General features: G+C 35.9%; 1 pseudogene; it reads right to left on the bottom strand.

Annotated features, from left to right (window-relative positions):
• Positions 1-1727: 1727 nt before the first annotated feature.
• Positions 1728-5715, bottom strand: LOC147456438 (uncharacterized; annotated as a pseudogene).
• Between the last annotated feature and the right edge of the window lie 7664 nt (positions 5716-13379).

Genomic DNA, 13379 nt, shown 5'->3' with positions numbered 1-13379 from the left:
TTCAACGTAATCTTCTTTCAGTTTCTAAACTTGTTAATCTTGGTCTCTTTCTTAAATTTGATCATACAAAATGCCAAATTGAGAAAGATGGACAGACTATACCCACTGCTCCTTGAAACGGTAATTTGTTCAAAATCTCTCTCAATGATGCTGTAGCAAATGTTATCACTGCTTCATGATTGCAATGTATGTCATCACCATTTTGTTCATGCTGATTTCTTAAAACTCCTTGATCTTCAGCGTCGTGATCTTGTTCATGGCATGGATCTTAAAGCTCATCCCCATATGAGAATTTTTGAGTTTTGTGCTCTTGGGAAACATAATCGTATACCCTTTCCTCTCTCAAATACAACTCATCCTTATGACATATTGGATCTTATTCATACTGATACATGTGTGCCTCTACCTTCTTCGAGATCACAATAGTGCTACTTTATTACCTTCATTGACGATTTCTCACGGTATACAACTGTATTTCTACTTAGACAAAAATATGAGGCCTTATTTGTTTTCAAACAATTCCACAAGGCTGCGGAACTTCAAACTAATCATTGCCTCAAGAAGCTTCGTAGTGATGATGCAGACCAATATGTTTCTCGAGAGTTTGTGAGTTACTGTGTTGATAGTGAAATTCATTATGAACACACTATTCCATATTCACCTCAATAGAACGACGTTGTTGAACAAAATAATCGCACTATTCTCAATGTTGTTAGATGTATACCGATTCATTCTAGGTTATCTCGTGTTTTCTAAGCTGAAGCTACTTTGACAACAGTATTTATTCAAAATCATCTTTCTACTAATGTACCCTCTGGTAAGATACCCATCACATCATGGACAAGTGACATACCTTCTGTATCTCATTTTTGAACCTTTGGATGTATTGCTTATATTCGGGGGTTTCTTTTTTGCGAGCTTCGTGTTTCGTTCTTTTGCAATTAGTACTTTTTTCTCGTTCTTTTGCAATGCAACATGGCCTAAATAGCATGTCTAAGACAAAATTTGCGTACAACTATTGGCTAGAAGTAAACAAATATAAATCTAAAACCAAAGTTTGAAGTACAAATTTTTTTAAAAATTGGTAGAGTTTCCTTCATTTTAGCTTTAAAAAATTTTAAAAGTAGTGCTCCACCTTCATCACAAAGGCCTTTGCAAGAGATTAGGAATTTTCACACACACATAAGACTAACAGAAAACCCTTCATATAAGTTTGTACTTTTCTGTTCTTTTGCAGTGAAACATGGCCTAAATGAGCTTGTCGAAGACAAAATTTGCACACAAACTATAGGCCAAAAGTAAAAAATATGAATGCCAAACCAATTTTTTCAAGTACTAATTTTTTTTTTTGCAAGAGTTTCCTTCATTTTAGCCTAAGAATTCCAAAAAGTATCTCTCCACCTTTATCAAAAGGCCTCTACAAGAGATTAAGGACGTTCAAAACAATGAAAATACTAACAAAAAATCTTTCAAATAAAACCTTTATTAGCTAGCACCTAGAGAAAAAGTATGCTCTTTAAAAAAGAATTGAAAGTATGATAGGTAGTCTCACAAGGTGATCTTAAATCTTTCTCAAACCAACATAGAGACATTCCAAACATAGTGACATCAGTCATGTAGTCACACATTGTTACCACCCCAAAAAATGTTAAAGAAGTACATAATCCGTAGATCATAGTAGTAACAAAATCAAATGTATGGATCTTGTCACAACAATCTCCTCCCTCTTAGCTTGGCATGGGTCCACACACTATGGGAGAAAGACACTGATCATAGAGTACATCATCTAGCTCTAAACACATGCAATGTCTCAGGTCTTCTGCACTTGCCTTCCCCAACCCACCACACCCTGCAAACACATCCAAGACATTGTTGCAACGTTATGTGAATGTTGCCAGCAACCACCTGACCATGTCACCAACATACAAATAAACACCATTACTCTTGCGAGTGGTGGAAAGAATGTTTCAAACTTAATTAATACAAGGACCATTCAAATCAACATCATACAAGATAAGTGACATACCAAAAAAATACACTACTTCTCTTCGCACCACCTCTAACAATTTCACCATCGACTTCTGTGGGGAAAACACTATTATCTAAGACATAGCTACGGTATGCTGGAAACAACCTCTCCTAAATCTTCTCCCCACTCTCTCTGTTGTAGCTCGGCATAGCTTGACCAACATGATGCCAAAGACACATTATAAGATCAAGCACCTATTTGAATATACAAATTGTAAATATGATATTATCAAATTAAGAAGCTTACCATAAAATAAATAAAAACAAGATATACTAAAACATCAATGGTCTTACCGCCTCTCTAGTGACGGGATTTCGATATGCCTTGGAGTCACACACAAGCATCCAAGTACGATGAAGTACAAGTCCCACTCTTGATGCATACACAAGGAACTCCCCTATATGCTCAGCTAAGCACATGGTGACCAAGAAGCCCTTGTCGGGCAAATAATCGCAAGAAAGATCCATGCAACCCCTTACCAAACCCGACGAGAAACTATTCCACTTGGGAATAGTCATGCCCTCTAAAAAATTCAAAATGTTAATAAGACAATTTACTTTCTTGTATCCTTTAAAATAATAAAATTTTACTTACCCCAAGGGATAGGACCAAGGGCGTCCACCAATAAACCCGTAGGAAAATCTGCAAATATCAATCGAGCTACCTCTCAACATGGCACTCCATCTTTGCTATAAATGTGCGTCTTTTGAGTGGAAAAAAACTTGTTGATGCTATTTAAAAAAAAAATTATAGTCATATATTTGAAAACATACTAAATTTAATGTTTCATGGACGTTGCATTTACCTACTTAGAGCTAATCTATCAATTTGGGTCACATCAACAAGTAGAGCATCAACAAAAGTCTTTACATGCAAGTAACTTTAGATTCAAATTCATTTGAGAAAACTTACCACCAGAACGTGTCATAGGTTGTCTCTCCCAACTCTCTCGACTTAGAGAGGACTTTGCAACAAAGGAGGTAGTAGGCGCTAAAGAGACCTCAACCGCATTCATCCACTTTGGATCACTTGAGGTGCTACGAGGTTCCATAAGCCCTTTACCTTTCTTGTCCAAAATGCCAACAAAAGGATAAGAAGTAGCTCTTGTGGTTGTTTGAGTAGTCCTCACATTGGACTGTGTACCTTGGGTAGCTTTTGTGGCCTTCTTACTAGCTTCAATCTCGTCACTTCCTTCTCTTACTTGATGCTCCATAGAAGAGGGTGTAGTAAGTACGTCAAATTCTTTATTACTATGGGTCTCTTACTTGAATCCTACAAGAATCATTGTTTCTATCATCATATGCATGGCTTTAAATTACACACATACATTTATAAATTAATCTTTCACATGGTTTTAAGAACTTACTTTCATGAAGATCCTTCTCTTACTTTGGGATTACACCAACCGGATAATCTAGCCACCAAGGACATAATCGTGCTTCCCATGGTGTCATATTTTTCTCAATCAAGGAGGGAGAATACATAGTGCTCTCATCATCGACATCAACCCACTCTATTGTCAATTTTGAAATCTCACCCAATCTTCCCTCTTCAACACATTGCAAATTTCCACCTGCAACAATATCAAAGAACAAAGGAAACTAGAAGTATTGAGAGAAGAAAAGAATTCAGTAACCACAATTTTTTCAGTAGATTCTCCTTTGTTTTAGAGATCATTTTTCAAAAAATAACCATTAAAGCCACCCTATCTTAGGCTTCCACGTGGAATTTAAGGCAAAAGCAATATTAAAGAAAATCAAGCCACCACATATTTTTTATATTCTACTTTATTTTGGTAATTCCATGACACAAGATATACAAACCATCCATTTTTAAGCTTCTATGAGGATTTTAAGGTATAGAATGAAGTACTTCTCATCCATGCATATCACAATGCAATAATCACCACCAATAGAGAAGTTATCTTAGAGTCAAACCTATACACCTACAACATCCAAAGACTTCAACCCATCCATAAGATACGCAAAAGCCTGGATGTAATTACCTCACAATTACTCTACATGTAAACATATTCATAAATTCTAACTTATATTTCACTTTATGTTTACCTGCACAACATGATTCTTCAAGCTTATCTTGAAGAATTCATCGAATGAATCCGGTAATTGTGTCCCTTCAACATGTATCTTTTGGATTAGAAGAGAGGCCTCAGAGTGAAGATGAGCCCAATATGCTTCTTTCTTCATGTAAGTCCAAAATGCCTTATAATCTTGGGTCTTAGGACTTTGTCAGACTCATGAGTTGTAGCAATATTTTCTTCCTACAATACATACAAACTTAAACTTAAAGAAAACATTGAACAAAATCAAGTATAGACAAATAAATGCATCCAAAATTTCTTTCACGAGAGATTTTATAACTTGTAAGGCAGTACAACTTGTCTCTTGTAATTTTACACATGCTTGTATCCTCCAATCAACACTTTGAAGGAATCCTCTCCATTATGGGGATTTGCAATGCATAGATACTTGTAGCCTCTATCTTTGAGCCACTCCTCCTCCACTCTAGTAGCTTTATCTAATCTTTTCTTCCTCTTGGACTCATCTACACCAAATGCTTCAATCTTTGCCTTTTCTTTAAAGAGGAATGCTTGAAATTCATCCTTACATCATAAATTAATTATGTAACCATCAAGCAATACACAAAACTATAAATAGAAGGAAGAAAATAGAGAGTAGTCACCTTCCAAACAAGTTGTGAAATCAATCCACAAGGAGAGTTATACCAAGGAGGAACACCATGATAATATTGGGCCTCTACACTCATCTCAACTTCTACCCACTTCCTCATTTCAGGTGTCAATCTATCTAGAATAGATTCTTTGTTGGCAACACCAAAGTTTTGAAACATGTACACCTTATGATCAATGTTTGGAGTCACTTGAGCTCTAGAAATCCTATTTACAACAATAAATTATGTGAAGTGAATAGTTAAGCATAACGTATCCTTCTCATGGAGTAAAGAAATGTTAAGTCACTTACGCATTGGTTGTGTCTAGGGCGAGTACAAGCTCTGCCTCCTTTGCCTTTCGTACTTGTATAAATTGACACCTCACACTCACATGGTATTTCACATTATCGACGTACTCTGTATATTAAAACAACAACTATAAGATTCATATAGAAGTATCATTCACAACAAAGAAATTAGAAAATGTAAGAAAATGACATACTTTTCGTGATACGTCTCCACCATGTCTTCCACCTGTGGTTACCATCCCAAACCAGAAATTTCTTAACCCTTAGGTCATTCCACTCTTTTCCAAGAGCTCTCTCCAACTCATCATTCTTTTGACACCATACAGGTCCCCACTCTTCAAGGTTGCTTGTTGTCACTGGCATTATCTCTCCTCTAGCAATCTCCATGGAAACAAGAAAATGACCCATAGTTTCAAGATAAGCAGATGAGTCAAAAGAAGATATCAACCATTGTGCATCATCAATGGAAAATCTAACATCTTCATGAGCCACCAATCTACATAGAGGAATAGGAGGAGGCGTAGTCCTTTTCTTCACATAAAACTTACTTAACACATCATTCATCAAGCCAAGAGAAACTTGTTTGCCCAATTTTCTTGAATGTTTCTTCTCCTTACCATCATCCTCTCTCCCATGATCACTGTCATTACTCATCTCTTCATTTTCATCAAGACCTTCTTCATCCATGTTAGCCTCTACAAAAAGAAACAAAAAAAACCTAAATCATAAAAATAACAAAAGGAAAAGTAGTCAATGCTATAAACATGTCAATGGGTCATACATACCTTATATATGATTAGAATCCTCATCCACTTTGTCTTCATCATCAATGAAAACACATGTTTTGTCACGTATGTGTTTTTTCTTTTTAGGGGTAGTGTCTAAAGGACATGGACGTGATGATGCTTGTTGTTCTATCATTCTTTTAGAAATACATCCTAAACACAACTTCATGTTCACATCACAGCTATTATGTTGAGAGACATGGATCTTTCTTTTTGTGTTCTTTCTCTTGGGAGCCATTAGATACACTATAAAAATCATACAATATTCAAAAGTTAGATGTTTGGCAAAACCAAAAAATATTTTGAAGTATAGAAAATTAAAAAAATGGACAGAGTCTATTTTGTTTCTACACAACAATGAAATTGAAAGCTTAGTGTAGAGTAAGTGTTTGAGCTCTCATATCATCCGCTTGCAAGCGGATAATCAGAGAGCTCAAAAACTTTTAAGTTTTATCTAATTTTAATACAATAGTTTAAAATAGCCACCCAAACTAATATTTTTTTTCAAGATAATAATACACTTGAAATCATTATTTCAAGGTACTATTTTACATAAGTACTTAGTGTATAGTAGATGTTTGAGCTCTCTAATCATCCGCTTGCAAGCGGATGATTGGAGAGCTTAACAAGTCCAATAATTGTGATACAATAACTAAAATCAAGGTAATAAAATATTCAAAACTTAAATATCAACACTATATCAAGGCATGATTTTTCATAAGTACTTAAAGAGTTGAACACTCTTATGTTTCTTGTAATTTTAAGGAAATATTTGAAAATTGTCAACAAAACTAACCTCTTTCTCAAGAGCTTAACAAAGTAATAGAAAAGAAATAAAAATTTTACAAATCTTGCAAGCTTGCCTCTGTGGGAGAAGGAAGCGGACACATGTTTTTCACGGACTACACTATAGGTTTAGAAAACTCAAAATTTTCCAAAATTTCCTTCTAAAGTTTCCAAAATTCCCTTCATAAATTTTAAAGTTCCCAAAATTCCCTTCATAAATTTTGTCATAAATTATAAAAAATTGTCATAAATTCCCAAAATGCTCTTCATAATTTTTGAGATTGAAATTAAATCTCTTTGAAGTTATCAAATACATCTTACATCTCTTCATATTATTCGAAAAATTCCCAAGGTATCCTTCATATTTTTTCATAAATTCTCAAAATGCCATTCATAATCTTTAAAATTGATATCAAATTTTTGGAAAGATAGTCTATATCATAATTTCATAAGAAGATTGTTGTCTATCATTACAATCAGATTTTTAGTTTGTTATGTAGGATTTTGAGATGCAGTGCTTTACTAGTTTTAGACATAATTATTTATCTGTAAGGTAATTTGTGACAAATTACATGCTAAGAACTCAAGAATGGTTCTTAATTGTAAAAAAAAGAATAAAAATTTACAAATCTTGAAATATCCAACCTAAATAGATACAAGGGTATTTTGAAAATTTTCACGAATTACAAGGTCTTTTTTACAACTAATCTCAAAATGAATAAAAAATTTCTTAGATTAAACAAAAACTTTTTTAAAACCCACAAGGTGACCCTACCGTCGTGAACTATTTTTTGTGTGTGTGTGGGTGTGTTTGCACGTAAGAACTCTTAAACTATTAAAATTAATGAAAAACTATATGCTCCATAAAGTTTTCAAATAAAAAAGAGAAAAAAAATTAGTGAATCATTCTCTCTCTGTGCTGATGGCTACACAATTAATGTCTATTAAGTTTTATTCATGTCACACAATCACTCATATTATTGTGTGAGATCTTCCCACTTATTGCATTATGTGAACTACATTCATTTCTGTTCCTCTCTTAGCTCCAGAGCTCTCTGTTGCTCCATAGCTCTTTGGTGCTCCATAGCTACAATGTGTTACTCCATAGCTCTCATGAGTGCTCCAAGCTCTGTGTTGCTCGCTTGGCACATTGCTGGTGACACTGTCACACTTGATATTCCATTGCACAGTGGTAACGTATTGCTAAGCTCTCACAATCTTAAAAGTTTGTTACCTCCTTCATTTTTTTTTCACGGACTACATGCAATTATTCAAGAAGACAATAGTTTGTTTGAGCTTTCTATGACTCCACATTGTGACCATGAAGACAATGAACACTACCTGGTTGATGATTCTTTGTCAACCAAATATCTATTATTGCACACCACAGAGTGTGTTTATGTATCGGATAGCGAGAGATTGGAGATAAATTGCGCAAAGTACAAAAAAACAAAGCTAGATGATATGAGACCTACAGATGGAGAAGCGTGTGTGGAAGTATTGCAACTTGATGGTGAATTTGAAGAAATGGAAGGTAGGCCATCTATGTCAATTGCTCATTGGATACAAAATGGAGAAGGGGCACCTCGACTTAAGAAGCTGTTAAAGATGTGAGGCAATCCTCTACAGGTAGCTGAACTTCCCACCACCTATAATGGTAGTTTGTGTTTTGAGTTTCCTGTAACTTTTGGGAAAATGAAGAGAATGAAAGGGATGGAGCAAAAACACGATAGTCATCTATGGACACAACCATCCCAAAAAAATATGACAATAGCTTGTATAGTGAGGCTAAGTTATTTCCTTGGGAATCTACAATGTCACCACCTCTCTTGTCCTATTTACATGAATGAGAAGAAGTTCAATGACAGCTATTTTCATGGTCACTTGGATAGGCACGTAAGCAAGGGATATCCTGTCGGTGAGGGTAAATAAAAAATTTACTGTCACTATTGCCAAAAAACAATGACATGCATTGATGTATGCAAGGCTATGATCTATTATGTTTTCCCTTTGGATGAGAGTATGACTCGAATGGTACTCATATTAGAAATCATGAGCACAGTGTTCAACCAGGCACATCAAGATCCAATATAGCAAAAGTGCTGAACTTGGTTAGCACAGTTCTTAAAATAGAGAAAGGTGGACCGTGAAAAATACAAATTCTAGTAGCTCAACAAATGTTGTTTGAATCTTTAACGAGAGAGGGTGAAGAATTCATAACTGATCAAGGTTTACTTGGTTTTCTGGAGGAGATGATGCCACTAGTGCAAAAAAATGGGTATGCATGGATTCATGTGTCTTATGTTTTTTTTTTGGTATGTTATGTCATTTACATTAATAAGGATATTGCATGTAGATTTAAAGGTCTAATAACCAAAGAAAAGGTGAAGCAATCTGTTCAGATGGGTGAAGGATATGACAATATTTTGCAACAACAACGACATTGTATGTTTCCCTTTCTCCATGGCAGTAGATTTCCAGGACAAGGCAATGGAAGAGAAAAATGTTACCTTTTCAAGATGTCTACAAAAGGTCCTTCATTAGGTGTGGACCTAGTAAACCAAATGAGACAAATTGGGCAAGGGGACTTGAGGAATGCTTGGGTTCACTTTGATCATACACATAGGATAGATGGATGGGCAACACTATCATGTTATGTGTGATCCGGGCTAAATTTGTTTCTAATTGAAAATATGAAATATTTATCCTTCAAAAGGTTTGTCCTAACATTTGCATCATATTTTTCCAGAATGCGAGCGTTGCAGGTTATTGCAATTTGTGAAGCAAAGAGGAGGAAGAAGAGTTTTAAGTATTGTTTTTGGAAAGTTTGAATGCTACCATGGCTAAATGTGGGCAAGAACCACCTAATTTTGCAGGGTTCATGTCAGATGAGGCACGGGCAAACTGGTTGGCAGTAAGGACAGTGTACAATGGAGGCCCGCATAATATTATGGAAGGTAGAGAGCGCTCTTGCCTTTTCCATTGGGAGCAGAGCTTGAAAAAGTACACAAGAAAATTTGTGCCTGCACAAAAGCAAAATGAGCATATTGGAATGTGTCAAGCATGGAGACTCTCAACAATTGTAGAAGAGGCTACAATTAATGCAAGGCATACCAAAGATTGGTGGTTGATTCATGTTCCTGAAGAGAACTTAGAGGAGCTTCAATGATGGTTTAAATGGTGGGAACAACAAATTGAGCATTGGGGAAACATCAACAAGAATTTCAGTTTATATTTTATTTCTTTGTGATCCAAGAAAAACCATGTTTGATTACTCAACTACAATTTTGTGGATAGGCTAATAAAATTCCATGGAGCAGGCACAAATTCCAAGTATAAACTTGTATGAGAGCATTCATGCTAGCTTGTTGGCTGCTGAAGGGGAAAGAAGAAAGATTTCATTATATAATGCATGTGTTAGCAATGTCTTAAACTCGTATATATAATGTGCAAAGCGTTTGGGTTTCTTGACAGGTCGTTATATAGGCACGGGTCCCACACTTGGATCTATGCTCTCAAGAGTCGAGAGACAACAAACTCCAAGTCCAGCTGCCATTGCAAGGGTGGTGCAAGGAGTTGTCATAGGCACCCCAATGTATGAAGAGCCCACATTGCATGGTGACAAGGAAACCGTGCAACGAAATAAGAGAGAGAGAGAGAGAGAAGAAAAGCTATTGGTTCTCATCGTCCATAATATGTAATGGAGTCAAAACAACACAAAGTTCGTGGTCGTCCACATCATATCAGATTTGAAACCATGGAGTCAAGCAATAGTGAAGAAGAAGATATTGAAAAAGATTATATGCCTGAAAATCAACATTTGACATGCAACACAGAGCAGTCAATCTATGTAGAGGAACATGATGCTACATGTGAACAATGGGCCTTGCGTAGAATTCCCATTCATTGTAATAGGAATTGTTTTGGTGTTGTGGGTAGGAAAAATTGTGGTAACACTCTTAATAGTCATGGTATAGGTTTGGTTGTGCCATGCTTTTGGTTAGAAAGATGCTACAAAGACAAAACCATAGAGAAATGGCTATGGTTCTGCAATCATGATGTGGAGCACACAAAGTCAGTTAAAAATCAGGTGAAGGAGGTACCAATAGCCCCTATGATCTGGCCCATTGCAAGGGGGACAAAAGTCTCAAGAGAAGAGCTCGCTAGTCTTACAATGACAGGTTTTCAAGTGGCTGGTATTATTACACCAAAGCACAAGGAAAATAGGCTTTCTTCATTATGTGGAGAAGGAGGTTCAAGTAGTAGGGGATGAAAGTGGAGGCATGGTATTTCTAAAGAAGCACAAAAAAGGGTTGAAGCAACTGCAGTGATGGTTGGAACCTTCTTAGAGTAAGTCTCGATAATTGAAAAGAAACATGTTGTGTTTTGTATACTTATCGAAAGCTGTTATGATGTTCATATCAAAGGCGAGCCAAGCTGTACATGTCCAGATTTCCAGAAAAGGGTCATACCTCAAGAGACATTCATTGCTTGTAAGCACATGTATTATATGTATGTGCATGTCTTGGGTCTGCAACCTAAGGAGCACATGGTAATACATCAACCCACACTGACTGCGACGGACATTGCCTTCAAACTTAAACAACCCCGTATTTCAATCCCCGTGCTATGAATCCTTTACTTTCTACATCAAAAATAGGCAACCCCATTTTGCCCCTCCCTCTATTAAGTGAACTAGTACGCTCTCAGGTTTTTGATCACACATTGTTGGCATGGTAATGTTTATTTTGTTTAATGATGCAACAACTTATGTGTGATACTTATTGTGTTGATAATCTGTTGTTCTTTTGTGTATAAACTTATCGGGTGGTTTTGGACATTGTTTAGAACATGTATATTTGCTCTAGAAAACGACTCTAAAAAGCACAAAAAATTGTGCATTGTTTAAATAGCACAAAAATAAAAGTTCGTTAAAAAAATGCACTCCTTATATTCATGTTCCCAAAGAAACACAAATAAAGCTTGATGCTCCTGGTCTTAAAGTTATTTCTATTGGATATTTTAATACTTTCAAAGGCTAGAAATTCTATGACCCTTCCTCCAAGAAAGTAATTGTGAATCATGCTACTACTTTTAACAAACAGCTTATGGGAGGCTCATGGTCCATGGATGATTTTGATGATAATAAATCGCTGCTTCAGGATTTTCCATTCCTATTAGATGATGAAACTTTTCCTATAGAGAAGCTTTCCTCTTCACAACCATCCATTTCAAATGTTTCCAATTATGATATTGATATTTTTGTTGATCTGCCTATTGATTTTGGACATGGTTCATGTCATGTTTATGATGATGATATTATTGATAATTATTTCTCTACTTTTGAAGATTCCATTACTTATAATGAAGCTATGTCTTCACGGATCATTGGCAAGAGGCTATGGAAGCAGAGTACGATTCTCTTATCTCTAAAGGTACATGGATACTAATTAAACTACCTCTTGGTCATACAACTATTAAGTGTAAGTGGGTGTATAGGATGAAGGTGAAATCAGATGGATCTTTTGACAAGTTCAAGGCATATTAAGTTGCAAAAGGTTACTCCCAAGTTGCTGGCATTGATAATCAAGAGACCTTTTCACTAGTTGTTTGCATTACAAGTGCTCAAGATTTATTGGCATTTGCTGTTCAATTTGACTTAGAAGCTCATCAAATGGATGTGTCAACCGATTTTTTGAATGGTGATTTGGAATAGCCAAAAGGGTTTGTTATTTCAGGTAAAGAAGACCTTGTTGTTCAACTCCATCAGACACTATATGGTCTCAAACAAGCTTCGCGGGCCTGGTATACAAAATTTGATCTTTTTCTCGCCTCTAAAGGATTCATCTCTTTCTCTTCAGACCCCAACTTATACATAAAATGCCAAGGTAGCAGTTTTATGATTCTTGCTCTTTATGTGGATGATACCATCCTTGTTTCCAGTGATTTGGGATCTCTTCATCAAGTGAAAAAGTTATTGTTTTCTGCATTTGATCTGGTGGATCTTGAAGAGATTCACTTATGTCTTGTCATTCAGAGCCAATGGAACCATACAAAAGGTATCTTATTCCTTCGTTAGTCAAAGTTTATTGCAGATACTATTCAAAAATTTCGTATGCACATTTGACCAACACACCTTGTCTTGCGAGATCTACTAAGAACACTTCTGATAGTGGTGGTCAACTTGTCACAAATCAACCTTATGCTAACTTGATTGGATGTCTTTTGTTTGTTGGCATGAACACTCATCTTGATATTCTATTTGTTGCTAATTATCTTTGACAATATCTTGCACATCTTCTCTTAAGCATTGATCTGTAGCAAAGCGATTGAAATACTCAAAAGGCACTACAGATTTTGATTTGATCTATCGACGACAACTCACGTCGGATTCTATGCAATCTCTTTCTCTTTTGGGTTAAGCCGGTGTAGAATGGGTAAGCTCACATTTATCTATGCGATCTACTAGTGGAAATTTGTTCTTTATAAATGGTTGTCTTGTTTCTTGGATCAACTAGAAACAACGCTGTGTTGCAGTCTCTACGACTGAGTCAGAACATGTTGCGATATCACTTGCATCTCGTAAGCTGATCTGGCTTCGATAAATGATGGTTGATATTGGTCACTCTCCTCTTTCTAGCACACCCTTGCGATGTGACAACCAAAGTGCTATTAGTCTTGCAAAAGACTATGTTCAACATAATAAGTCAAAGCACATTGCTGTCCATTATCATCATGTCAGGTATGAAGTAGGCAAAGGCATCATAATGGTTGAACACA

The sequence above is a fragment of the Adiantum capillus-veneris genome, chromosome 6, assembly GCF_014529385.1.
Source record: "Adiantum capillus-veneris isolate H3 chromosome 6, ASM1452938v2, whole genome shotgun sequence".
NCBI classification, from domain to species: Eukaryota; Viridiplantae; Streptophyta; class Polypodiopsida; order Polypodiales; family Pteridaceae; genus Adiantum; species Adiantum capillus-veneris.
This window is presented reverse-complemented; position numbering and strand designations above follow the sequence as displayed.